This window comes from Chelonia mydas, chromosome 2 (assembly GCF_015237465.2).
Source record: "Chelonia mydas isolate rCheMyd1 chromosome 2, rCheMyd1.pri.v2, whole genome shotgun sequence".
In the NCBI taxonomy this organism is placed as follows: Eukaryota; Metazoa; Chordata; order Testudines; family Cheloniidae; genus Chelonia; species Chelonia mydas.
Window position 1 is genome coordinate 223,767,106 of NC_057850.1, and position 25,508 is coordinate 223,792,613.

The following is a 25,508-nucleotide window of genomic DNA, read 5'->3' on the forward strand; positions in this document are numbered from 1 at the left end:
CAACCAAACTTCTAATTGCATTGAAAAAGGAAAGTTATTTGACAAGAGTTATTTTTCTGTGAACCTAACTTGATTGCTTGATTACCCTCTTTTAAATCTTTATTAATCAAGTCTTGTGTCAGCTGTTTAAATATTTTGGCTAGTATTAAAATCAGGCTGACTGCCCTGTAAATACTTGGGTCATTCTATTTACCCTATTAAAATATTGGCACAAAATTCCAGTTCTCTGGAACTTCCCCAGTGTTTCAAAACTTATTAAACATCAACATAACTACCCAAAGAGATCTTCAGGCAGCTCTCTTAAAACTCTTTGATGCAAGTTATCCAGACATACTGATTTAGTAGCTGTTGTTTAACATCCTCAGTTATTGAAGCAGCAGGCTAATGGCAGCCTTCTCTTAAGGATTGCTTTTCCTTTTATGGCTGTGTCATAAATATAAAGGGAAGGGTAAACCCCTTTGAAATTCCTCCTGGCCAGGGGAAAACTCCTCTCACCTGTAAAGGGTTAAGAAGCTAAAGGTAACCTCGCTGGCACCTGACCAAAATGACCAATGAGGAGACAAGATACTTTCAAAAGCTGGGAGGAGGGAGAGAAACAAAGGGTCTCAGTCTGTCTTTATGCTGGCTTTGCTGGGGACAGAACAGGAATGGAGTCTTAGAACTTTTACAAAAAGAAAAGGAGTACTTGTGGCACCTTAGAGACTAACTAATTTATTTGAGCATGAGCTTTCGTGAGCTGTAGCTCACTTCATCGGATGCATACTGTGGAAACTGCAGAAGATAATGTCTTCTGCAGTTTCCACAGTATGCATCAGATGAAGTGAGCTGTAGCTCACGAAAGCTCATGCTCAAATAAATTGGTTAGTCTCTAAGGTGCCACAAGTACTCCTTTTCTTTTTGCGAATACAGACTAACACGGCTGTTACTCTGAAACCTGTCCTTAGAACTTTTAGTAAGTAATCTAGCTAGGTATGCGTTAGATTATGATTTCTTTAAATGGCTGAGAAAAGAATTGTGCTGAATAGAATAACTATTTCTGTCTGTGTATCTTTTTTTGTAACTTAAGGTTTTGCCTAGAGGGATTCTCTATGTTTTGAATCTAATTATCCTGTAAGGTATCTACCATCCTGATTTTACAGAGGGGATTTCTTTACTTCTATTTACTTCTATTTTTATTAAAAGTCTTTTTGTAAGAAAACTGAATGCTTTTTCATTGTTCTCAGATCCAAGGGTTTGGGTCTGTGGTCACCTATGCAAATTGGTGAGGCTTTTTATCCAACATTTCCCTGGAAAGGGGGGGTGCAAGTGTTGGGAGGATTGTTCATTGTTCTTAAGATCCAAGGGTCTGGGTCTGTAGTCACCTAGGCAAATTGGTGAGGCTTTTTACCAAACCTTGTCCAGGAAGTGGGGTGCAAGGTTTTGGGAAGTATTTTGGGGGGAAAGATGTGTCCAAACAGCTCTTCCCCAGTAACCAGTATTAGTTTGGTGGTGGTAGCGGCCAATCCAAGGACAAAGGGTGGAATATTTTGTACCTTGGGGAAGTTTTGACCTAAGCTGGTAAAGATAAGCTTAGAGGTTTTTCATGCAGGTCCCCACATCTGTACCCTAGAGTTCAGAGTCGGGGAGGAACCTTGACAGGCTGTTTGTTTGCAAACCTATCCTAATGGATAGTTTATGTAGGGAGAAGCAGTTCCTCCAGAGGTTATTATGTTGTAACTAATAAAAATTAACTTTAACCAGATCCCTGTGTCGGTACGAGGTCAATATGTTAATGTTGTGAGGGTACTTACACTAAAGCAGACCAGTGGCAACAAACTGAAACAGTCAAGAGTTTCTCTGCCAGTGAGGCAAAAATGACCAATGAAACCTTGCAAAGGGGCCATTATGGTGTCCTGTGTGTTGGTGGCAAATGTAAAATTGGTGCTTGGAATGTTCAAACATTGTCTGAAATAGCTACAGCTATTCTCCTCATCAAGCAGTTGAACACTGAGGTGTATACTGTATCTGAAGTGCACTGGCATGCAAGTGGTGAAAAGAAAGCTGAGGAGTATATGATTTTGTTCTCAGACGACCCTAATGGATTGCTGTAGCCAGCAGTGACCATTCTGCTTTTACCCAAAGCCCAACAGGATTACAGTGTTGTTATTAGCATCCAATTCCATGATGGCTATGGGCATCTTACCATCATTGCTGTGTATAGTTCCACCGATACTAAGTCCAACAACGCAGCTGCAGATATTTTTAAACCAGAAACTCCAGTCAATCTGTAATAAAACTCTGAGAAGTGATGTCATTGTGATTCTGGGTGACTTTAATGCACCTGTGCAAGTATGCTCAGGAAGTTTGATATAAGCAGAAGAATAGGAATGGATAGTGACTGCTGAAATTTGAGGGTGCCTGTGACATCATGATCAATGACTTGCTCTTCCATCACCCTAAGTTTCACAAGCAGAACTGGTACAACCTGGATGGTTTCACCAGGATTGCTATTGATCATGCCCTCATTGATAATCATTGACAGGCAACAGTTATGATTGTATGAGTGCCCAGAGGTGCTGAACTTGACACAACCATCAACTTCTGCTATCAAAAGTGTGCCTCCAACTTCAAAGACTGTTGCCAGCTCAGTGATGGAGCCTCAGCGCTTCGAACATCATCCATAAATCAGTGAGGAGATGCTCAAAGCAGTTGGAGCTAAGAAAAAAGCGAAGCTACAATTTGAGTCTTTAAAAACACCTTTCTTGAGAGCAAAAGCAAAGTCTTAATGAATTTGACTTCAGAATGTCATCAAGTCATTGTATAAGGAAGATAAAGAATCCTCTGGTCAGCTCAGACAACCAGTTGAAAACAGGCTGCTGCCACGCATGGTCTCCACAACCTTTAAATCAACTTTGCAGCTGCAGGGGAAGGTGGGACCAGCTTGTCTAGTAAAGAATTGGGATGACAGCATCCTCCAGAGTCTGCAGGGTGAGTTGCATCAAAGCGAAGATCATTTCAAGATACTCCACAATTGTTTATTGTCTGCAGTCTATCTTCCACTTGAAGAGCAAGAAGCTCTATAAGATCCATCTTCCTTCAGTCAAGAAGAGATCTTGATCATAGTCCATAAGCTGAAGTCTGGGAAATCACAAGGGGTCTGTAATGTTACCCGCTGAATTGCTGAAGACACGTGAGAGTATTATTGTACTGTGGCTACATAGGCTCTTCCAGACCATTAAGTGCACTGATATCATCCCTGATGGCTGGAGGAAGGGGGGTTATTCTGCCTGTGTTTACGATAGAGGTATTACTCTCTTGTTGGTCCCAGGGAAAATATTTGCTTCCCTGTTAATATTTCAAATCATTTATGCACTTTGGAGCACATGCCAGGATACTCTGTGCAGCTGTAGACCTGGTTGTTCCACTGTCAACCAGATCTTTAACTTGAGATAGCTTTTTGAGAAGATAGCTGAACTTAATAAACTGTGAACATCACTTTTTATAGACTTCCACCAGACTTTCAGTTCAGTGCATTGAGCAAGTTTGTGGGATCTGATGAGGCATCTCAGAATCCCTGATAGAAGAGCTCTATAATGGGATGGAAAACTGAGTTCAAGTGAATGGCACATGCAAAGCGCAGTTTCCTACCTCCACAGGAGTTCGGCTAGGCTGTATTCTGTCACTATCATTGTTTAATATCAACTTAGATTGGTTGATGGATAAGCTTCAGGAGGCAGCTGTTGGTGGCATTGAGCTGAACATGATAATGTTCCGAGATTTTGAATATGCCGGTGACATTGTCTTGTTGTCTTGGTTTGCTGAATCACTTCAGAGGATGGGCAATCTGATCAGGCAAGAAGCAGCACTCATTAGTCTGCTTATTAATCTCGATGAAACTAAGTCCCTGGCCATTTCTGTCAAACAGCCTCTCACTCCAGATTACAATGAGCTCAGACATTAACCTGTCTAGACGGACCATCCAGTAGGTGGCAGCTGTCAAATATTTCATCAGCATCATAGACTGTCCAGGAGGATGCACAAAAGAAGTGGATGCTCATGAAGCAACTGCTGCTGCCATTTTTCAGGTCCATAGAATCATAGAATATCAGGGTTGGAAGGGACCTCAGGAGGTCATCTAGTCCAACCCCCTGCTCAAAGCAGGACCAATCCCCGATCAAATCATCCCAGCCAGGGCTTTGTCAAGCCTGACCTTAAAAACTTCCAAGGAAGGAGATTCTACCACCTCCCTAGGTAACGCATTCCAGTGTTTCACCACCCTCCTAGTGAAAAAGTTTTTCCTAATATCCAACCTAAACCTCCCCCACTGCAACTTGAGACCATTACTCCTTGTCCTGTCCTCTTCTACCACTGAGAATAGTCTAGAACCATCCTCTCTGGAACCACCTCTCAGGTAGTTGAAAGCAGCTATCAAATCCCCCCTCATTCTTCTCTTCTGCAGACTAAACAATCCCAGTTCCCTCAGCCTCTCCTCATAAGTCATGTGTTCCAGACCCCTAATCGTTTTTGTTGCCCTTTGCTGGACTCTCTCCAATTTCTCCACATCCTTCTTGTAGTGTGGGGCCCAAAACTGGACACAGTACTCCAGATGAGGCCTCACCAATGTTGAATAGAGGGGAACGATCACGTCACTCGATCTGCTCGCTATGCCCCTACCTATACATCCCAAAATGCCACTGGCCTTCTTGGCAACAAGGGCACACTGCTGACTCATATCCAGCTTCTCGTCCACTGTAACCCCTAGGTCCTTTTCCGCAGAACTGCTGCCTAGCCATTCGGTCCCTAGTCTGTAGCTGTGCATTGGGTTCTTCCGTCCTAAGTGCAGGACCCTGCACTTATCCTTATTGAACCGCATCAGGTTTCTTTTGGCCCAATCCTCCAATTTGTCTAGGTCCCTCTGTATCCTATCCCTGCCCTCCAGCGTATCTACCACTCCTCCCAGTTTAGTATCATCCGCAAATTTGCTGAGAGTGCAATCCACACCATCCTCCAGATCATTTATGAAGATATTGAACAAAACCGGCCCCAGGACCGAACCCTGGGGCACTCCACTTGACACCGGCTGCCAACTAGACATGGAGCCATTGATCACTACCCGTTGAGCCCGACAATCTAGCCAACTTTCTACCCACCTTATAGTGCATTCATCCAGCCCATACTTCTTTAACTTCCTGACAAGAATACTGTGGGAGACCGTGTCAAAAGCTTTGCTAAAGTCAAGAAACAATGCATCCACTGCTTTCCCTTCATCCACAGAATCAGTAATCTCATCATAGAAGGCGATTAGATTAGTCAGGCATGACCTACCCTGGGTGAATCCATGCTGACTGTTCCTGATCACTTTCCTCTCATGTAAGTGCTTCAGGATTGATTCCTTGAGGACCTGCTCCATGATTGTTCCGGGGACTGAGGTGAGGCTGAATGGCCTGTAGTTCCCAGGATCCTCCTTCTTCCCTTTTTTAAAGATTGGCACTACATTAGCCTTTTTCCAGTCATCTGGGACTTCCCCCATTCGCCACGAGTTTTCAAAGATAATGGCCAATGGCTCTGCAATCACATCCGTCAATTCCTTTAGCACTCTCGGATGCAACTCGTCCAGCCCCATGGACTTGTGCACGTCCAGCTTTTCTAAATAGTCCCTAACCACCTCTTTCTCCACAGAGGGCTGGCCATCTACTCCCCATGTTGCGATGCCCAGCGCAGCAGTCTGGGAGCTGTCCTTGTTAGTGAAGACAGAGGCAAAAAAAGCATTGAGCACATTAGCTTTTTCCACATCCTCTGTCACTAGGTTGCCTCATTCAGTAAGGGGCCCACACTTTCCTTGGCTTTCTTCTTGTTGCCAACATACCTGAAGAAACCCTTCTTGTTACTCTTGACATCTCTTGCTAGCTGCAGCTCCAGGTGCGATTTGGCCCTCCTGATTTCATTCCTACATGCCTGAGCAATATTTTTATACTCTTCCCTGGACATATGTCCAACCTTCCACTTCTTGTAAGCTTCTTTTTTATGTTTAAGATCCGCTAGGATTTCACCGTTAAGCCAAGCTGGTCGCCTGCCATATTTACTATTCTTTTGACTCATCGGGATGGTTTGTCCCTGTAACCTCAACAGGGATTCCTTGAAATACAGCCAGCTCTCCTGGACTCCTTTCCCCTTCATGTTAGTCCCCCAGGGGATCCTACCCATCCGCTCCCTGAGGGAGTCGAAGTCTGCTTTCCTGAAGTCCAGGGTCCGTATCCTGCTGCTTACCTTTCTTCCCTGTGTCAGGATCCTGAACTCAACCAACTAATGGTCACTGCCTCCCAGATTCCCGTCCACGTTTGCTTCCCCCACTAATTCTTCCCTGTTTGTGTGCAGCATGTCAAGAAAAGCTCCCTTTCTAGTTGGCTCGTCTAGCACTTGCACCAGGAAATTGTCCCCTGCGCTTTCCAAAAACTTCCTGGATTGTCTATGCACCGCTGTATTGCTCTCCCAGCAAATATCAGGAAAATTAAAGTCACCCATGAGAACCAGGGCATGCGATCTAGTAGCTTCTGTGAGTTGCCGGAAGAAAGCCTCATCCACCTCATCCCCCTGGTCCGGTGGTCTATAGCAGACTCCCACCACTGCGTCACTCTTGTTGCTCACACTTCTAAACTTAATCCATAGACACTCAGGTTTTTCTGCAGTTTCGTACCGGAGCTCTGAGCAGTCATGCTGCTCCCTTACATACAGTGCTACTCCCCCACCTTTTCTGCCCTGCCTGTCCTTCCTGAACAGTTTATAACCATCCATGACAGTACTCCAGTGGCCTCTGTGAGGATATCATGACATCAAACTTGCTACAAAGCCACAGACCTATAGAACTACAGTTCTAGCAACTCTGTTTTATGGAAATGAATGATGGTGCCAAGGAAGGCTGAAGAACACCAGATTGACAGTTTTGATGCTTGTTGTCTCATTTCAAGAGGCAGGACAAGATCAGAAATGAGGATATTCTGAGCCAAACTCAGCAACCTCCTCCATCAGCACTGATTCAGTTTCTCTTGGCTTTCTTGGTGTGGATATAAAAAAAAGGAAGATCGGTGAATTCTGAAGTGTATGTACCAAGGAATGACACTACATGGCTGGCGATCACATGAGCACCAAAAGCGTTGATGGTGTGACATGATTGCCAGTGGTGGATGTATAATCAGACTATCTTAAGCACCTTGCTAGATTGATCTGGGGGAACTCAGTTTGCAAGGAGGTCACATCCCTTTGGGATTTGCAATAATGATGAAATCTCTGTGTATGATGCCTTATTCATTGTGGTATCTAGGCCAAGTGGGCTAGGATATTGTGCGTATTATTTGAACTTGACACAATTAATAAGTCTTTGCCGAGAGATGTCATAAATGATTACACTATTGCACCGAATAGGTCAATTTGTTCATTGTTAATTGCAATGTCAGTGCAAGTAACTAGAGAAGTGTAATCCTGGTTTGCTCTGTGCAGTGTCTTAATGAAGCTCATAAATGGAATTGGGCCTGAACTTTACTACCATCTCTGAATTCAGGATATGAACAATCCCATATTTTAGAGGACTGGAATTTAGTGTTTATATTCTCCTCATTAAGCAGAACTGGATTGGAACTGCGCTTTGAACCAAGATTCTGGGTCTGGATCCTGGGGTTTGCTTCTGGCCCAAAGCAAATATTTGCATCAGACTGCAATATTAAATTTCCTATGCTGCCTACCAGAGAGCTCCCTGTTTGAACAGAATCTCAATCAAAACCCTTAATGAGACAAGCAGCTTTAGTACATGTTAAAAAACCATGAGATCTTAACATGACTAAAACCAGCATCAGCCATTATGCTAACTAAAAGCAAACAAAAACATGCTAAACTCATTTCTTGTGGTGCCACTGTCACTAAATAGGGTGTAGGACAGAACCCAGACACCTGGTTGTGCATTTCTACTGAATAGGAGCAGAATTTCTCATTGTATAGTCCCTTGTAGATGACACTGTGAGAACTGCACCAGTCCGAGTATCACACTCCCAGAGCACTTCTAAATGCTGAATAGTATTCAAGTGCCTCATAGTACTAAATAGAGTAATAGCTCTTTACAGTCATCTCAAATTAATTTTATTCCGACCCTTGATCTTTAAAGGGCTTTGGATTAAAAAGTAATCATTTTAAAGTACCTGTCATTATGCTTTATCTCCACTGTAGTCAAATGTCTAAATGGCAGATTTGGCAAGAAACACTGCTGTCTAAGGTTCTGATCCTGCAAACATGTAAGTAACATTAGTCTTATGAATAGACTTATGAATAGTCTTATGTCTTTTCTGACTCCCAACAGCCAGTGGTCCCTGTTCTAATAATTACAAGCAGCATCTAAACACCACATTCCCTCCTCTCTTAAGAAACTCTCCCAATTAAAATAAACATTGTTGTTCTAACCACAGGAACAAATATGAAACAAGACACTCTACTGGTGGCATAAATATTACACTGAAAACACTGTAGATACTACATAACATAGTCTGTAGTGCAGACAGGTGGTCGTCTGGGGCTGACAGGCCGTCTCTCAAGCCCCGGTTCCAGTGCAATGTCTTGTGGTGTTGATACTACGGTGAAGTCATCCAATGCAGACTGGGTGTTGGCATAATCTCCTCTTGCTGCAAAGGCAGGTGCAAGATAAGACGCATTCCATACCCACCCATCAGAAAGTCGATAGATATAAGGTCCCTTCTTCTCTATGATTTTAAGAGGAGCTGTGAATATATGGTCCCCTTTGCATAAAATTCCAGGTTTTCGTATTCTAACGAAGGAACCACACTCAAACTTTGGTTCCTTAGCACCCCGCTGCTTGTCTGTGAAAGCCTTATACTTTGCTTGATTCTGTTCAACTGTTTTTCTCACATCATCCTCGGTTGGGACATCAGGTTGTGCATGTAACAATCCAGCAATGTTCAATTTAGTATTCATCTGTTTCCCATGCAGTAACTCTGCGGGTGATCTTTGCATTATGGCTTGTCGTGTGGCTCGGTATGCTTGCAAGAAATCAATGGGGAAGGTTATCTACAATCACCCTTCCAGTTTAGCCATTTGCAAACTCTCTTTCAAACTTCTGTTAAACCGTTCGATTTCCCCATTGGCTTGAGGGTAATATAGGGATAACCTGTGTAAAATGTTTCTCTCTGCTACAAAAGTTTCAAACTCCAGGGAAGTAAATTGACTACCATTATCTGAAACCAGTTCTTTGGGATTACCTTCCCTGCTAAAACTGAAGAGAGGAACTTAATTACTATAGCAGAAGAGATTTGCGATGTAAACGCTACCTCAGGCCATTTACTGAAATAGTCTATTAAAATGATGGCATAATGGCAGTCACTTGGAGCAGTATCAAAGAGTCCTACAATTCAATCACCACTCCGTTGAGTGAGGAACAGGCTGTAATGGAGGGGTACATGTCACTGCTGTCTTATCATGCATCTGGCAAGTGACACAGGATTTTATGAGTGCTTCAGTTTGAGAGTCCATCCCTGGCCACCAATACATATCCCGTAGTCAATGTTTGGTTATGACAATTTCTTGATGAGTATCGTGTGCCAGGTGTATGGGTTTTGACTGTAATTCTTCTGGCACAAGTAGCCAGTGTGTACCTCGTAGCACATAGCCATCAAGCAAAGAAAGTTAATCCCGAACTCTAAAATAAGGCAGCAAAACTGGGTCAAGGTTTTTATGGTTACTGGGGCCGTCTTTGTCAGAAATTCCCGCAGTTTTTGTTGAATTGGACACGCTGAACAAGCAGCTTGAAATTGTTCTCTTGTAACTGCAGTAAGAGTGCTTCTAATAAGCGCAACTACTACATCCTTATCCTCTGGTGGACCATCTGGTGAAGGCAAAGGCAGGCGAGAGAGGCAATCAACGACCACATTTTGGTTTACAGGCTTATATTCCAGTTCATAATTGAAAGAGAGTAGTCTTGCAGACCATCTAGCAATATGATATCCTACTCTTCCCAGTCCTTTCATGGTGAGCAACGTCGTCAAAGGGCTGTAGTCTGTGCGCAACTTGAACGTGCGGCCCCACAGGTAAGTTCTCCATTTTTCAGTAGCCCAGACACAAGCAAGTGCTTCTTTTTCGACTGTAGAATATTTTCTCTCAGCACTACTTAGTGTCCTTGAAGCAAATGCCACAGTCCTCTCTGTGTTGTCCTCATGCAGTTGTGTGAGAACAGCCCCAAGTCCATAATCAGAAGCATCAGTAGTTACAATTGTGGGCAATGCAGGAGCGAATAGTGCAAGTACTGGACTGTGTACAATCAAGTCTTTCACCGTTTCGAAACTAGCTTGTGCTTCTGTTGTCCACACTAAGGTTGAACTTCTCCGTAGTAATTCTCGTAACTTTTCAATGACAGAAGCATAATTGGGAATGAATTTTGCATACCAGGAGGTAAGACCCATGAAGGACAGTAAGGTTTGCAAATCTGTTGGAGGAGGAGTATTTGAAATTGCCAGGATATGATCTGGATCAGGTTTTAGTCCAGCCTGTGAAATTGTATGCCCAGAAAGCAGAGTTCAGTTTGTCTAAATTTGCATTTATTGAGCTTGAGGCCTGCTTTGCTGATGCAGTTTAGTTCAGACTGCAGGTTATTGTCATGCTCCTTAGAAGTATTTCCAAACACGATAATATCATCCAGATAGCACTGAACTTCTTGTTGAGTCTTCAAAATCAATGACATCATTTTTTGGAAGGCACTTGGGGCAGATACGAGACCATATGGAACACGTTTAAAACGAAATAGTCCCTCATGTGTAACAAATGCTGTGAGGTCTGTGCTATCTTCATGCAACATAACCTGGTAGTATGCGATCTGCAAATCAAGAGTAGAAAACATCTTTGGTCCATGGAGTTCTGCAAATACTTCTTCTATGTGAGGAAGAGGATGGCTTTCAAGCACAATAGCTTTATTTGGCTCCCTTAAGTCCACACAAAGGCGAATGCCTCCATCCTTCTTCTGCATCACTACTATAGGTGAAACCCATTCCGAGGAGTCAGTCTCCTCATTAATGGCCTTTTGAACAAGTTTTCTAAGTTCCTCTGGAACAGCTTCCCTGACTGAAAAGGGTAAGCGCCGTAACTTCTGTCGTACAGGCATCACATTATTCCACATTTTAACTTTATGCAGAAACCCATAAGCACAGCTGAGTTTCTCCTCAACCTGGTGTTGGGGATCGCAGCTGAAACTGGTGTGTGTACCGCAAGAATGCTGTGCTGAGGAAGATCAATTCATCCATTAACTACCCTGAGATTTAAAGCAACCAATAAATCTCTGCCAAGGATAGGAGTGCCTTTGTGGACAATGTAGAACTCTGCAGTTACACAGCAATCATCAAAAGTAACTATTGCTGGCAGACAGCCATGTACTAGAATATGGTTTTTCAAATAGCACACCAAGTGAGGTTTGGGTTCAGTAAGAGGCACATCGTTAAAGTAATGCAAATAGATGGAATCAGGTAGTATAGATACTGCTGAACCAGTGTCAAACATTAGCTGAATAGAGTGTGATTTGCCTGAGGGTATGGCGGAAATGTTTACAGTGCACTTCATTTGTTCTGGACTATGTGCAGTAGTGATTTTGTCCACGCTCAGCACAGTAACAACTGGTATTGTAACTGCATGCGCCTGTTGATTTGAATTGGCTGCTGCAACATGCTTTAGCAAAATGACCAATCTTTTTGCAATGATTGCACTGAGCTACTTTTGCTGGACATCCTGTGTAGCTTGCAAGGTGTTGGGGGGATCCACAGTGAAAGCATTCTTTTACTGTATTTTGAATTTGCTGATTCGGTGGTTTTTCATTAGTTTTCCTCTTGGAGTCGTTTGTTGTTAGAGAGCTTATTCCTTCACTCTCCCACTTCCCTGGTCCTTCTCGCATGAACAGAGAGCAACAATACCCGAAGTCCGAAGGTGCAAACAATTCGATGTTTATTGGGGTGAACTTCCAGCAAGCTTAAATACAAGTTCCTTTTTCCTTATTTTCGAATCCCAACTTACTTCCTGTTTGCCCCTAATTTATATAGTAATATTCTTAGCTATACCTTAACCAATCATTCTACTGAAATTTAACTAACCAATCCTAACATATTGTAACATGATTAGCTAACCAATTATATCCCACCACCTTAATTAGATTACACCCAGCAAAATTAATTATACAGCAGACAGAAACAATCACAGGACCAGACAGAGATTATACAGACAAACAATAGCAAAGTGGGAAAACAATACAGAAGTGAGGATTTCACATCCCAGCTATTGATAAGTGAGTTCTTGCCAGACAGGATGCTATCAAACTAAGTTTCCTTTTACATTTTCTAGGCACTTCCCTTTCTTTGGAGGTGATAGGAATTATCAGGACAGGATTGTATTCAGGACAGGATTGTATTCCTAACAGCCCAATAGCACCTTCTTTCAATGTGGCTAGTTTGGAATGTGAGGATGTGACTGTTCGCTTCCTGGCTTATGGCTGCCTCTGCTGCTTAGCCAAAGGCCTTAGCCTAAGAACAGGGCCTCAAACTGTCACAGTAAGAGAAGGCCCTTACACCAGCAGACAGTGATTTTGATTCTTTCTTTTATACCTCTAGAACTAGCCAAGTGATAAGAATACCCCTAAATTCTTAAAGTACAGGCCTTTACAGACAGGCCTGAATATCTATATCCTAACACTCCACCCCTTTTTTTTCTTCTTTTTCTTTTTGGGATCCTCCTGCCCAGGTATCCCTGGAAAAGCATAGGACATATGGCGACACATTTCCTGATAGGGCCAGGCATCAAGGTGGAAGGTGTCGATGCTCCATCTGTCCCACTGCCCCTTGTGTAGTACCATGCCCTGCACCTTCTCTCGTACGGGCATACTACACCTATTCCAATTAGTGTTCCAGACTTCCCAGTATAGTGGGCCCGAGAAGGTTGGGTCCGGGTTGTCTAGTACACTTGGGGGGGCTTACTACATTACTTATAGGTTATAATTAGTGGCTGTTCTCTAGGGGGTTGTGCCCCCCTTGATCGTTTCCATATGCAATGTAACACACATATAATTAACAATACAACAGCTGCTATGATAATCCACAGCAACACCGAGAGTCCTGACCACTGCAGTATGGTCCAACATCCTGGCCACCACCAAAAACACTGCTTCTCCTCCTTTGATAAGGTTAAAATTTTGTCAGCGCCATCCTGTAGTGTGTATTGTAAGTGTGTCCAACTGTTGGCGCTTGCAGCAAGTTGCTCTTGTAATCTTTGTGTACTTTTGTCCATATTGTGTGTCCATTGAATATCCACAGTGAAATTTGGTATTGTCCAAACCAATTCAACTACTTGGTACGGTATGGGGTAGTAGGTGCTGGTTTGATTGTTTACAACGATTAAGTCCACTGATCCATTGGTGCACCATAGTCCAGGTGGCAGTGTATAGAAGCTCATAATTTTGTCATACACTGGAAGGATTTTGCCTCCTAGTGTTATATTGCAGGATTGGATACATTCCCAACAGAATACACCGTACCCCATATACATTACCCCTAAATGCCCCCCCTTTGCAATAGGCCATTGATCCTGCTCCTCCATAGTCATAGGAGAGGGGCACATCCATATTCCTCCTCTGGATATACAACTGCTTAATGTGATGACAGTCCAGTTTACCCCATTCCATCCCCCCCACCTATTCCCTAGTGGCTCCCAACGTGCTCCCCCTTCCCTACTTACTCCCATAGGGGTCAAGGGAACCACCTTATTTGCATTTCCTTCCCATGGTATCATAGTAACAATTACACAAGAACTGTCCCCACAGGTCGGGGATGTTATTTTCCAGGTAGATGGGTATGTTTTTGCAATTGTGGATAGATATGGGCTAGCCTCCCGATTTAATACTGAAGGCCATTGTTCTGACCAAGCATCTCTCATAATATCCATTAACATTATTAACTGAGCATTTTGAATACCTACGCACACTTCTCCCCATGTTAGTCTTCTGAAGCCATCCTCTACCCATGTCACCAGGTCCCCTGCCCAATGAGTTAACTGCAGGTTTACCTCTACTGCTGTCCTCCACCCTGTGGCAACTGCTGATAGATGCTGTGCCATTAATTCATTAATTTGTTGTTGAAATTTCACATTTTGGCTTACTAATTGTTTGGTTACCCACTCGTCCCCCAGATTCCATGTACCCAGCATAGTGTTCCCAGCTGCCCACAATCCCCTTTTCCGACGACGATTCCAGGTGTGTCCCCTCACCCATGCATTGAATTGTTGTTTCAATCCTCTTATGTACATACTACAGTTAGGATGGATTTGGTCCACCCACCATTCCTTGGGGCGTACCACCCATGTAATAGAGTGAAAGGACACGTTAAAAAGTGCTGGCTGCACCTGCTCCCACAATGGCTCCCAGACATTTGCTCGTCGGGGAATATTCTTGGCTCCAGGCTGTGGCCACTTTAAATTTGGATTCTTCCAACTTGGCATCCATATCACCTGTAGGGTTACATTCTGTAAAATGGTTAACTCATCGTACACCCAGCGTCCCAAAGGGGATTTTACACCTAATGTAATATGTACATAACAATCACACCCTCGGGGATTATCTTCCATGGAAGTACCATTGTGGTTACATATGGTAACATCACACCCTAAATGTGGGGCCCTATTTTCCCAAGAGGGTTCATTTGCTCCAGGGGACCAGAGGGTTATATTCTTTGGACCCTCTGTAACAAACCACATAGCTGGGTAACTGTGTTTTCCACTATCGTTAATCATGGCAGCACCCAGGGAGTACCATGCGATATTTCCTGATAAATTTGATATTCTCCACTTGGTTGGGATTCCCCCATCTAATCCATAAACCATATACCGACACTGCCAAATTCCTGTTGGAGTATTAGTGGTACATCTTTCTATGGGGAGATTCTCATAGTCTTCATTAGCTTTATTACCACAGGTTGCATGTGTAGCCGTCCATGTGTTTCCTCCTTTTGACACTTCACATCGTGGGATCTGAATAGAATTTGTAAATGTGACAATTGTGATTAGCACTAGTAATTGTTCCATCCAGGGCCAGGGAATTTTCATCCTTTTCTCCTTTTTGAATTAACCTGTAATACACACATAACAAAATTTACACGTCCCCTTTCCCAATCCCCTGTTTGTACCTTTTTATTTGCGTGCAGTGAACCCACTCCCGTCCTCCATTCTCTGTACCCAGTAATAGCAGACTGGGCCCTAATTGGTCAAGGACAAGATAGGGGCCCTTCCATTTAGGAGCTGGGAATGGATGGTGTTGACCTGGAATCTTGTACATCACTAGATCTCCCACCATGGGTAGATTACGCTCCCCAGGCAGGTCATACCATGCTTTGACTCTTGCTGCTCCTTGCTCGTCTCGCCAGGCCACCGCCTGCTGTACTTGTTTTACATGTTCAATTAAAGTTAAAATCCATTCTTGTGTTAAGCCATGTGTAGTGACTTCCCCAGGTACTGGGGTAAGTAGATTTTCCCACCGTTCCATGGGCCTTCCCATGAGAGCTTCATATGGAGAAAATCCGGTGCCCTTTGATTCTCGGGCCCTTATTCTCATTAAGACAAAGGGCAGTAACTGTGACCAGTTTTTTCCTCCGATTTCCACTCCCTTTCTTAGCTCACTTTTAATGGTGCGGTTCATGCGTTCCACCTGCCCCGCAGCCTGGGGGTGATAAGCAATATGGAACAACTGTGTGATTCCAGTGAGGGCTGATAGCTCCCCTAACAGATCTGACCGAAAAGCAGCTCCTTGGTCTGAGTCAATCACCTTTGGGACCCCCCAGCGAGTGAATACCTCATTTACCAGTATTGCAGCAGTTACCCGGGCAGTTTGATACTTTGTGGGGAAAGCTTCCACCCACCGGCTGAAAGCATCCACTACCACCAACATGAATCGGTTTTTCCTGTGATCTGGTGGTAAGGGTCCTGTGTAATCAATCTGTATTCTTTCCCATGGTCCCCTTGGGGTTTGTCTCATTAATTCTCCCCTTAGCACCTTGTGAGGTGGGCTGTGCCTGGCACAGTCCAAACAACGTTCCAGATGTGATTTTAAATCAGCTGCCATTCCTGGCCACCAGCACAACCTTTTTAAAGTTCCCAGTGCCTCCTCAAACCCAGGGTGTCCCCCTGCCAAGCTTCCATGCACCCAGCTTAAGAAAGCCGTCCGACTTCCCTGAGGGCACAACATTACTGGTCCCTCAATTGTTAAGACACACCAAATCCCTTCCATTAGTTCCACCTTTGGCACATGCCTGTCCCCAAGTTTCATGATGCCTTCCAGTCCTGGGTCGGATTCCTGCAACTCTCGAATTCGCCCTCCCCGATCTGTATCCACCCCGCTTCTTGTTATCACTGCTACAGGCACTCTCTCTTCTGGCTCCCAGGGCCATGGGGGTGCCTCTGTTGCAGCCCGCCTGGCCTCTACGTCAGCCAGATTATTTCCTTTGCTTAGGGGTCCTGTTTTCTTGTGTGCCTTTACCTTTACCACATTGATCCGTGTAAAACAGTGACTCAGCTCCTCCACTCGCTTCCACCAGGTAGCATGCTTGATTGTGGAGCCGTCTGTTGCCCTGAAATGATTATCTGCCCACCATCTCAGCATTAATGTGGCACCACGAAATACATAATCTGAATCTACCACCACCCAACATTCTGGCTCCAATTTGGGATCCACTTCATTTAAAGCTGTTAGCAAGGCTGCCAGTTCTGCCTCCTGAGCTGACTTTGCTTCTAGTGAGAAACCAATCGTGCTGACTGTCTCATTTCCTCTGATTCCCACAACAGCTAAGCCTGCAGTTTTCCGTCCCCCTTGATACCTACAACTTCCATCCAAAAACCATACCAGTGTCCCCTCTTTTACCTGATTGGGGTTAGCCGCCCGAAACACCTGATGTTGGGTTTTACCTGGGCTGGCTTCACATTGGTGTGGGGTGCCAGCCAGATGTAATCCAGCTACCCAGACTGTGGGTTCCTTTAACACCTCTGCTGTAATGTTTTCTGCCTGTAGAGCCAGCAACCATTTAGCAATACGCTGCCCACTCACTTGTCCCTGTAAGATAGTGTGCATGTTTAACAGCCGCAGGGGGTCATGATGAGATCGGACTATTACTTTCTGCATTCCCGTAAGGTATTTAAATTTCCCTACCCCCCAGTAGGTGCACAACAGCACCTTTTCACACCATCCGTACTTCAATTCCACAGCACTCAAAAGTCGAGAGGCAAAGGCCACAGGTCGGTCCTTTGCTCCATACTCCTGTGTTAATGCACAACCAATGGTAGTGTCTGATACCAAAGGGTACAGATAAAAGAATTTCTCCCCATCCGGGGAGGCCAGCACTGGAGCACTGGCCAGGTTTTCCTTTAGCACTCTCACTGCCTCAGTACACTCTTCTGACCGTTCCCAAGTTGAGGCTCGGGTTAGATCAAATAGAGGCTGGGCTATTTCTGCATAATTGGCCACAAAATCCCTGCAAAATCCAGTTAGACCCAGAAAACTTTGCAAGCTTTTAACATCCGTAGGCAGTGGCAGGGACTGAATCAGTTGCACCCGTCCCTTATCGATTTCCCTTCCCATCTGAGACACTTCCACTCCTAAGTAGGTCACTCTTGTCTGTCCCATCTGAGCCTTTTTCCCATTGACCTTCAATCCTGCTCTTGCCAAAGCTTGCAGGACCTGCTCAGTTAGTTCCCTGTCTTCTTCCTCTGTCCCTGACATTAGCAACAGGTCGTCTACATATTGTATGCACCTTGCTGAATCCACCCCCTCCAGAGCCTGTTTCATGTATCTGTGAAAAATTGCAGGGGAGTCCCTATATCCCTGGGGTAGGACTGTCCAGCAGAATTGTCTGCCCTCCCATGTGAATGCAGTTTTATACTGACATGAGGTAGCTAGTGGCAGAGACCAAAACCCATTAGCTATGTCCAAAACAGTGAAAATTCGGAATTGGGGTCCAATACGGGCCAACATTTCAGGGTACGCTGCCACCACTGAGGCTGGCGAATTGGCCAGAGCATTTAGTGCCCTGTAATCCACAGTGAGGCGCCAGGTACCATTTGGCTTCCTCACGGGCCACACAGCAGCATTACAAGGGGATGCAACTGCCCGAATCAGTCCCCTCTGTTCCAATTCCCCAATAATTGCCCCCACCTCTGCCAATGCCTCCCGAGGAATAGGATACTGTTTCTGTGGGGGAGGGTCCCCTCCCTCCATCAGTACCTCCATGCTGCCCCTACCACAATCCAGGTTATCCTTCGCCCACACAGGGATGTGTTCCCACCCAGCCGGGGGTGGTGGGAGGGCATGTGCCGCTTTAATGGTCATAGTGGCTATCCCCATGGGAATGGTATAGCCCTGACCGTCCTGCGTTTGCCCCAGTAAACACACCCAATTGGCTAAATCCAGTACAAGTCCCAGTTTGTGTAAATCTCCTGCCCCCAACAGATTAAGCATATCATTACAACCCCACATAATCTCCCCTTCCCCCCAGATTCCTTTGATTTGTCCCCGCCTCAGGGTTAACTGTGTCTCCCCTCCTGTTGCCCCTACAATTGTCACAGTCCCTTCTGAGGGTCTCCCCTGCCCCCATGTGGTTAAACTGATGGCTGCTCCAGTGTCTATCAAAAAATCCCTCATGGGACTCCCTTCGATTGCCCCCTGGAGCGTGGGGCGACCAGATGCATCCCGTCCTAAACTGAGAACATGGACAGGACGCCTCCCAGGGCACCCCTAAGTTGCAGCACCCACCTCTGTCACTCCCACTGGTTCATGGGGGGACCGGGGGTCCTGGCACCGAACACATTCCTGTCTCCATGCAAAATTGTGTGTCTGGCATTTCAGGCAGTCCCAGTCCCTTGGCCTCCGGGACCACTTTCCCCCTGATCTGGTAAGATCATGGGTAGTCAGTTTAGCCTGCAGTCTCTGGATCTGTTGCTCTATAGCTGCCCGCTCGTCCCTGACTACCCTCCCAAAGCCACGAACTCTCCCTCTACCTCCTCCTCTCCAGGCTGACCCACTCCTTTCCACCTTGTATTGATCCCCCGCAGTAATAGCATGGACTGGCTCTTCCCCCTGATGCATCTGCCTCCACACATCTGCCTGTTCCAGAAACTGGGGTAGCTGATTGGGAGCAAGTTCAGGGTGCTGCAACCTTAAATGCCCCACGAACTGCGGATTGCTCAGCTCCAACCATTTCTCCAGCAATTCCACACCCCTACCCTGCTCCACACCCCCACCAGGTCCCGGTGCCCCTGCCTGTGGCAACACCCATGGACCATCCAGGGGATTCACCCAGCACCGTGCCCATGCCTGTATGCGATTAAGTGTATCCCGCCCCGTTTCCCCAGGGATTCGCTTCATCTTATTCATCCCCGCAGTACGAGAGTACACCCCAAACAAGTGTTTTGCCACCTGTCCGGGGATTAGAAATGGGTGTGCCACTCCTGCCACATCGATTCCCAAGGTACCTCGTCCCAAAAGACTACGCCATAAGATCACCTGGTCCTCACGAGTTAGACCCTCCATCTCCCTGTCCACCTCCACTAGCCACAGCACAAACTGATCCCAGTCATTCCGGGGTACCTTTCCCAAACGACCCAGTACTGCCTCCCGGTCCTTCAGGGACAAGGGGCGGATTTCTGCCTGTTCTACTACTTGTGGGGCCTGGTCCCCCCACCCTGCAACCGGGGCCACTATTCCTGCCTCCTGCAGCTCCTCCCGGGTAGCCTCTCTCGCAGGGGCTGTAACTGTGGATCGCCGGCTTACAACGTCCACTGGCAGTGGTGGGTACAGTGTTTTTTCAGGGTAGGGTGGTGGAGGTGTCTCCTTCAGTTCCATTAGTGGGGCGGATGGTTTGGGGTCCCCAAGTCCATTGCCCCCATGTTTACAATGATACAATTCCTCCTCTAAGTCTCCTACTCTCCCCAGCAGTTCGTCCCTCTCTCTCCAGATTGCCTCACAAGACTCCTCTGTCCGTGCAGCATCCCGTGCCTTCAAATCTGCTACCTCTACTGCTAACACAGATTTTTCTGTTAAAATGCGTTGCTGATCCACAATCCCCTCCAAATCCTTAATGTGTTGGAGGAGATCAGCTTCCCTTTTTACCCAGTATGCCATCCCAGCACACAAACCTTGTAATACCATTCCCTTTTTCCTACACTCCTTTCCCTTGGGGTCTCCCAAAACCTCTCCCATCTCCTTCTCAATCTCATCCCAGGTGAACCCCTGCACCTGGTATGGGCCCTGATTCTTCCTTATCCATTTGTTCAAAAAATCCGTTACCCCAGCTTGCCAGAACCCGCAACTACCATCACGAGAGTTCGCCATACCCCCTCCAAGCAGCTGCGCGGACTGTTGGGGAGGGGGACTTACAGGCTGCCACTCACCTATCCAATGCGATGTATCCGAGTCACGGCACCAAGATGTTAGAGAGCTTATTCCTTCACTCTCCCACTTCCCTTGTCCTTCTCGCATGAACAGAGAGCAACAATACCCGAAGTCCGAAGGTGCAAACAATTCGATGTTTATTGGGGTGAACTTCCAGCAAGCTTAAATACAAGTTCCTTTTTCCTTATTTTCGAATCCCAACTTACTTCCTGTTTGCCCCTAATTTATATAGTAATATTCTTAGCTATACCTTAACCAATCATTCTACTGAAATTTAACTAACCAATCCTAACATATTGTAACATGATTAGCTAACCAATTATATCCCACCACCTTAATTAGATTACACCCAGCAAAATTAATTATACAGCAGACAGAAACAATCACAGGACCAGACAGAGATTATACAGACAAACAATAGCAAAGTGGGAAAACAATACAGAAGTGAGGATTTCACATCCCAGCTATTGATAAGTGAGTTCTTGCCAGACAGGATGCTATCAAACTAAGTTTCCTTTTACATTTTCTAGGCACTTCCCTTTCTTTGGAGGTGATAGGAATTATCAGGACAGGATTGTATTCAGGACAGGATTGTATTCCTAACAGCCCAATAGCACCTTCTTTCAATGTGGCTAGTTTGGAATGTGAGGATGTGACTGTTCGCTTCCTGGCTTATGGCTGCCTCTGCTGCTTAGCCAAAGGCCTTAGCCTAAGAACAGGGCCTCAAACTGTCACAGTAAGAGAAGGCCCTTACACCAGCAGACAGTGATTTTGATTCTTTCTTTTATACCTCTAGAACTAGCCAAGTGATAAGAATACCCCTAAATTCTTAAAGTACAGGCCTTTACAGACAGGCCTGAATATCTATATCCTAACACTTGTCTGCAGCAATAGTGAACTTTTGTGCAAAGGAGTCACAGTTTGGATTGTGCCTCCTGTATTCATGCTCATTATTTTGGCTTCAGCTGTAGCTGACTCAACCTGAGTAGCAATGGTTATTGCTTTTTCTAGTGTAAGTTGTGGTTCTAGAGGTAAGCGTTCTCTTGCATGAAGCATGGTTGTTTTCTCAATGAGCTGGTCTCTAATCATCTCATCTGCCATATTCCCAAAGTCACAAGTTACAATCAGACTCCTCAGGGAACAAAATACTGCATTATAGTCTCCCCTGTTTTCTGCTCACGCTGGCGAAATCTGTAGCAATTAACTACTACATTCACTTTTGGTACAAAAACGTTCTTTAATGCAGTGAGTGAAGTCTCATATTTATCATCTGCAAGGGGAAAATGTAAAATATATGCTACCCTTCTGCTCCAAGGCAGTTGATTAGCAGAGCACACTTTCTTACTTCAGAAATCTCTGTAGCAGTGATTGCAAGCAGATAAGTCTCAAACATATGGATCCAGGCAGTAAAAGCAATTGGAGGCTCACCTGGGCTTTGCAGAAAGGGTGCAGGTGGGTTCAGAGGCAGAAAATCCATCCTCATCACCAAAAATGTTGTAACAACCAGGCAAGGTACTAACAAACTTTAACAGGCCTTTATTCTTAAAGTGGAAACCTCATTACCAAGCTGCTGCTGCACCCTTGGTAGCTCTCACTCAGCCTCCTCAACTCCCTCCCCTCCTTCCTGTTTCCTGTCCTTTCAGACTCCCAACAGCCAGTGCTCCCTGTTCTAATAATTACAAGCAGCATCTAAACACTACACCTGGCAACTTTATGCCTTAGTTTCCCTCCCTGCAAAATGGAAATAAGAATACTTACCTACCTTAGAAGGGTATTGTGAGGATAAATGCGTTAATAATTTGTTCAGTGCTTTGAGGTCTTTAGGTGGAAGCACGTTGTAATAGCCAAGTCTGATTATGATTAGATGTTTTATTATTATACAGTGGCAACATTCAGGAATGAAAACATGCAATACATCTTAGTTCACCACCTGCATAACTTTTGTGATATACAGTGTGTTTTTTCCAAAGAAATGTCTACCACTGTTCCAAAGATTAATTTCTCTCTTTGAAAAGAAATTTCTTCTAGACCAGAGATCTCCGTTTAGAATCCTCACCAAGTAGTATATTTAGAAAAGTGACCTATCATATTTATATGTGTCTTCTGTAACACCAGTATATACTATCAGTGCCAAAACCTGCATAATACATTTTGGAAGAAATCTAAAAGCTTTCTTTTCCAATCTAATGACGATGATGGCCTAATGGATAAGACATGAGACTGGGAGTCAGTAGACCTCAGTTCCATATGTCTATTAATGACTTGATGTGTGACCTTGGACAAGTCATTTCACTTCTGTGTGCCCCATCTTTTATCTGTTTTGTCTATTTATACTGTAAGATCTCTGGGCAGGGACTGTCTCTTGCTATGTGTTTGTATGACAGCAATTTGGTCTCAAGTCTCACAGTGTTTGTTGCTCTTCTTAAATCCCAGCTCTTGGAGATATTCTATTACGTGAGAATCTTTGTTTTCATTTAAACAAAAACTAAAAAGTTTCTAGCCTCCTGTTTGCAGTGAATCACATGAAAATGTGAACCAGAAAGGCTAAAAAAACAAAACCAAAGCAAAAAAACAAAAACCAGAAGGCAAATAAAGAGCCTCAAATTTATTTATTTTTAAAATCACGTGATTTTTATGCCCATCTCATGAGTTTTTAGTTCTGACTGAGGTCTGTTGATATTGAAATATTGAATAGCTGCTCAGTAAGTGAGCACCATCTATGCTACGCACTGAATGAGCGGGGTCTTGTGAAAAAATAGTATGTGATCATGTAATTAACATGTTAATTAAAATGTATCACAATGCATACACACAAGACATACAGTAAAAGGGAATATTTACCTAGTATGTTTAGCCTGTTACAGTGTAAAGTCAGAATTAGATGGCAGTGTTAGTTTTACAAATTATTTTTCTCTTCTGATTTTGCCTGTCTTGAATGAGAAATTCTTCCTTCATTAAACAGGATAAATATACCTATGTGCTGTGCCTACCAAACTGTCATGTCTGTTTATTCCTAAAATAAGCCTGTCATGCTGGCTGGAGTGGACTACTACTGTGAGCCCTACTTCAGGGCAGACTGTCAGAAAACAGGGCAGATGCCCCCAAATTGTTGGCGTGTTCTACAATTAGATTTCACCAAGCCAGTAACAAATATGAAGTCCTGTATACTATAACAGTCTTACCATGGAGTTGGACAGTCCCCTTCAACTCTCCAGCCTGTCTTGCCACTCAGACAAACTGAACTTTGTGATAATGGTCACTTAAACCAAAAATCACAATACATCAGATTTCTCCCAGTCCCAAGAGACCAGTCACTTGCCCCAGATCAATTTGTACTTCAGATTGCACACCAAAGACAGTGTTGGCAGCTATTTCTGTAGTAAACTAACCAAAGGTTTACTAGCTAAGAAAAAGAATGAGAGTTATTGAGAGGTGAAAGCATGTAAAATATATGTACAGGTGAATCACACTTTGTAATTCCAAATGGTGACTGCGATGTAATAAACTGCCAATTTCTCAAAAAATTTTCAGGGCTACCCACAATAACTCTGGGGATTTCTGTCTTCTCATTCAATTTTTTTTCTGCCCTGTTAGAAACCAAACAGTCCAGAAATAAAACATCTTTCTTTGAATCCATATTTATATCTTCTTTTCACAGAAGACAAGGAGACAGTCTCTCTATCCACCTGGGCTTTTCCTTTTATGATGATGATGGGCGAGGACTGCACTTTGCACCTCTGACTTTAGGTCATCACCACAATGGACGTTTGTTTTGGAATTAGCACCTTTTCTGAAAAAGTCCTTTATTAGCATTCCCCAAGGCTTCTTTGATGTCTGATGAGTTATTTAGTTACAGAGCTATAGACAGTATAAATGTTTGCTATTACATTATAACAGGAACAGGTCAGTGAAAACAATGCATGTAACGTCCCATTAGTTTTATGAAGTTTAAACACTCAAAACACTAATTGCCTTGATCTATACTAATACACAAATGAATTGACCTGAATACACTCTGACATGACCTGGTCTGCCACCCTCACAAAGCCCACATGATTGAAATCACAGCTAGTTCTATTACATGGGTGTTGTAACGGATTTACCCAGACCCACTGACTAGTGGAATGGAAAGCGAAAGAAAAAGTGTTCTGGAGCATTGTGCTCTATCTGCATTAAAGGATTGCTGGATTTAAAGACAATGTGGTCGTGTTCACATGAACACCCCATGCTTACACACTATTTTGCTTTAGTAGATAGACTCCCAAGAATAGGTTCTTATTTTTAGTTTGAATTTAGTTTATATTTTTTAAAAGGTTCTAGTCTAGGTTCAGAACTCTTGTTGTTGACATTGTGCGGCTCAGTGTTACAAATGGATTCCTCATGGCTTTACTTATTTCGCTTGCTAGGTGTACCTAAAGCTAAACATTCATCACATGCTCCCAAAAGTGTAGGTTTGAGGTAAGGAATTAACAAATGTCAAGAAATGACTTCTTGGGGAAGAGGTAGTCTTCCACTTGTTTGAAGATAGTCTGCAATCTCCCCTCACTAAGGATCCAGTTCAGTAAAGCACTTAAGCATGTGAATTTGACTCATTGATTGTACTCTTCAGAAACCGAATTGAACCAAAGCAGAGTAAGGGAGGGTTCATTAGGAGCCTGAGTTGACCAAACCATCTGACCTTCAAATTCAGTTTTGTTTGTATCTGGTTTATATTTGAGGCACTATTTTGTTACTGTTGTCTGAAATACTGCAGTTTGTCCACACTTAATATAAGCATTAATCCTTTTAATCTAGAAATTAGGCTGGCATTACTACAAGAATAATTTCACATTGTATTTTAGAATCTGTTGTGCAATCAAGTAGTGGCACATTAAGAGGAATAGTGTATATGGGAATACAGACCTTATATACATTTTATTTATTTTTAGTTTAAATTGGTTCTGTCTTGATAAAGCTTTATAGTAACTTTTCTCTATCAAGATGGATATTTCCAAAGATAAGATGATTTATGGCCTAGTTGCTAAATTAAAAAAAAATTACCATAAGTTGTCTTGTTTGCAAAATAAATGGTGACTTTAGG

At 44.1% G+C, this 25,508-nt stretch overlaps 1 protein-coding gene and 1 long non-coding RNA gene across 2 annotated transcripts in view; one reads left to right on the forward strand and one right to left on the reverse strand.

The window, feature by feature from the left end:
• MALRD1 (MAM and LDL receptor class A domain containing 1) overlaps nucleotides 1-25,508 on the forward strand; it is a 478,214-nt gene that overhangs the window by 98,581 nt on the left and 354,125 nt on the right. The gene's annotated exons all lie outside the window — the stretch shown is intronic.
• On the reverse strand, nucleotides 13,258-21,496 carry LOC122464746. Its single transcript, XR_006289066.1, has 3 exons — nucleotides 21,307-21,496; nucleotides 16,802-16,804; nucleotides 13,258-13,270 (listed from the first exon to the last, which is right to left on the reverse strand). It is a non-coding gene; the product is annotated as an uncharacterized LOC122464746 (long non-coding RNA).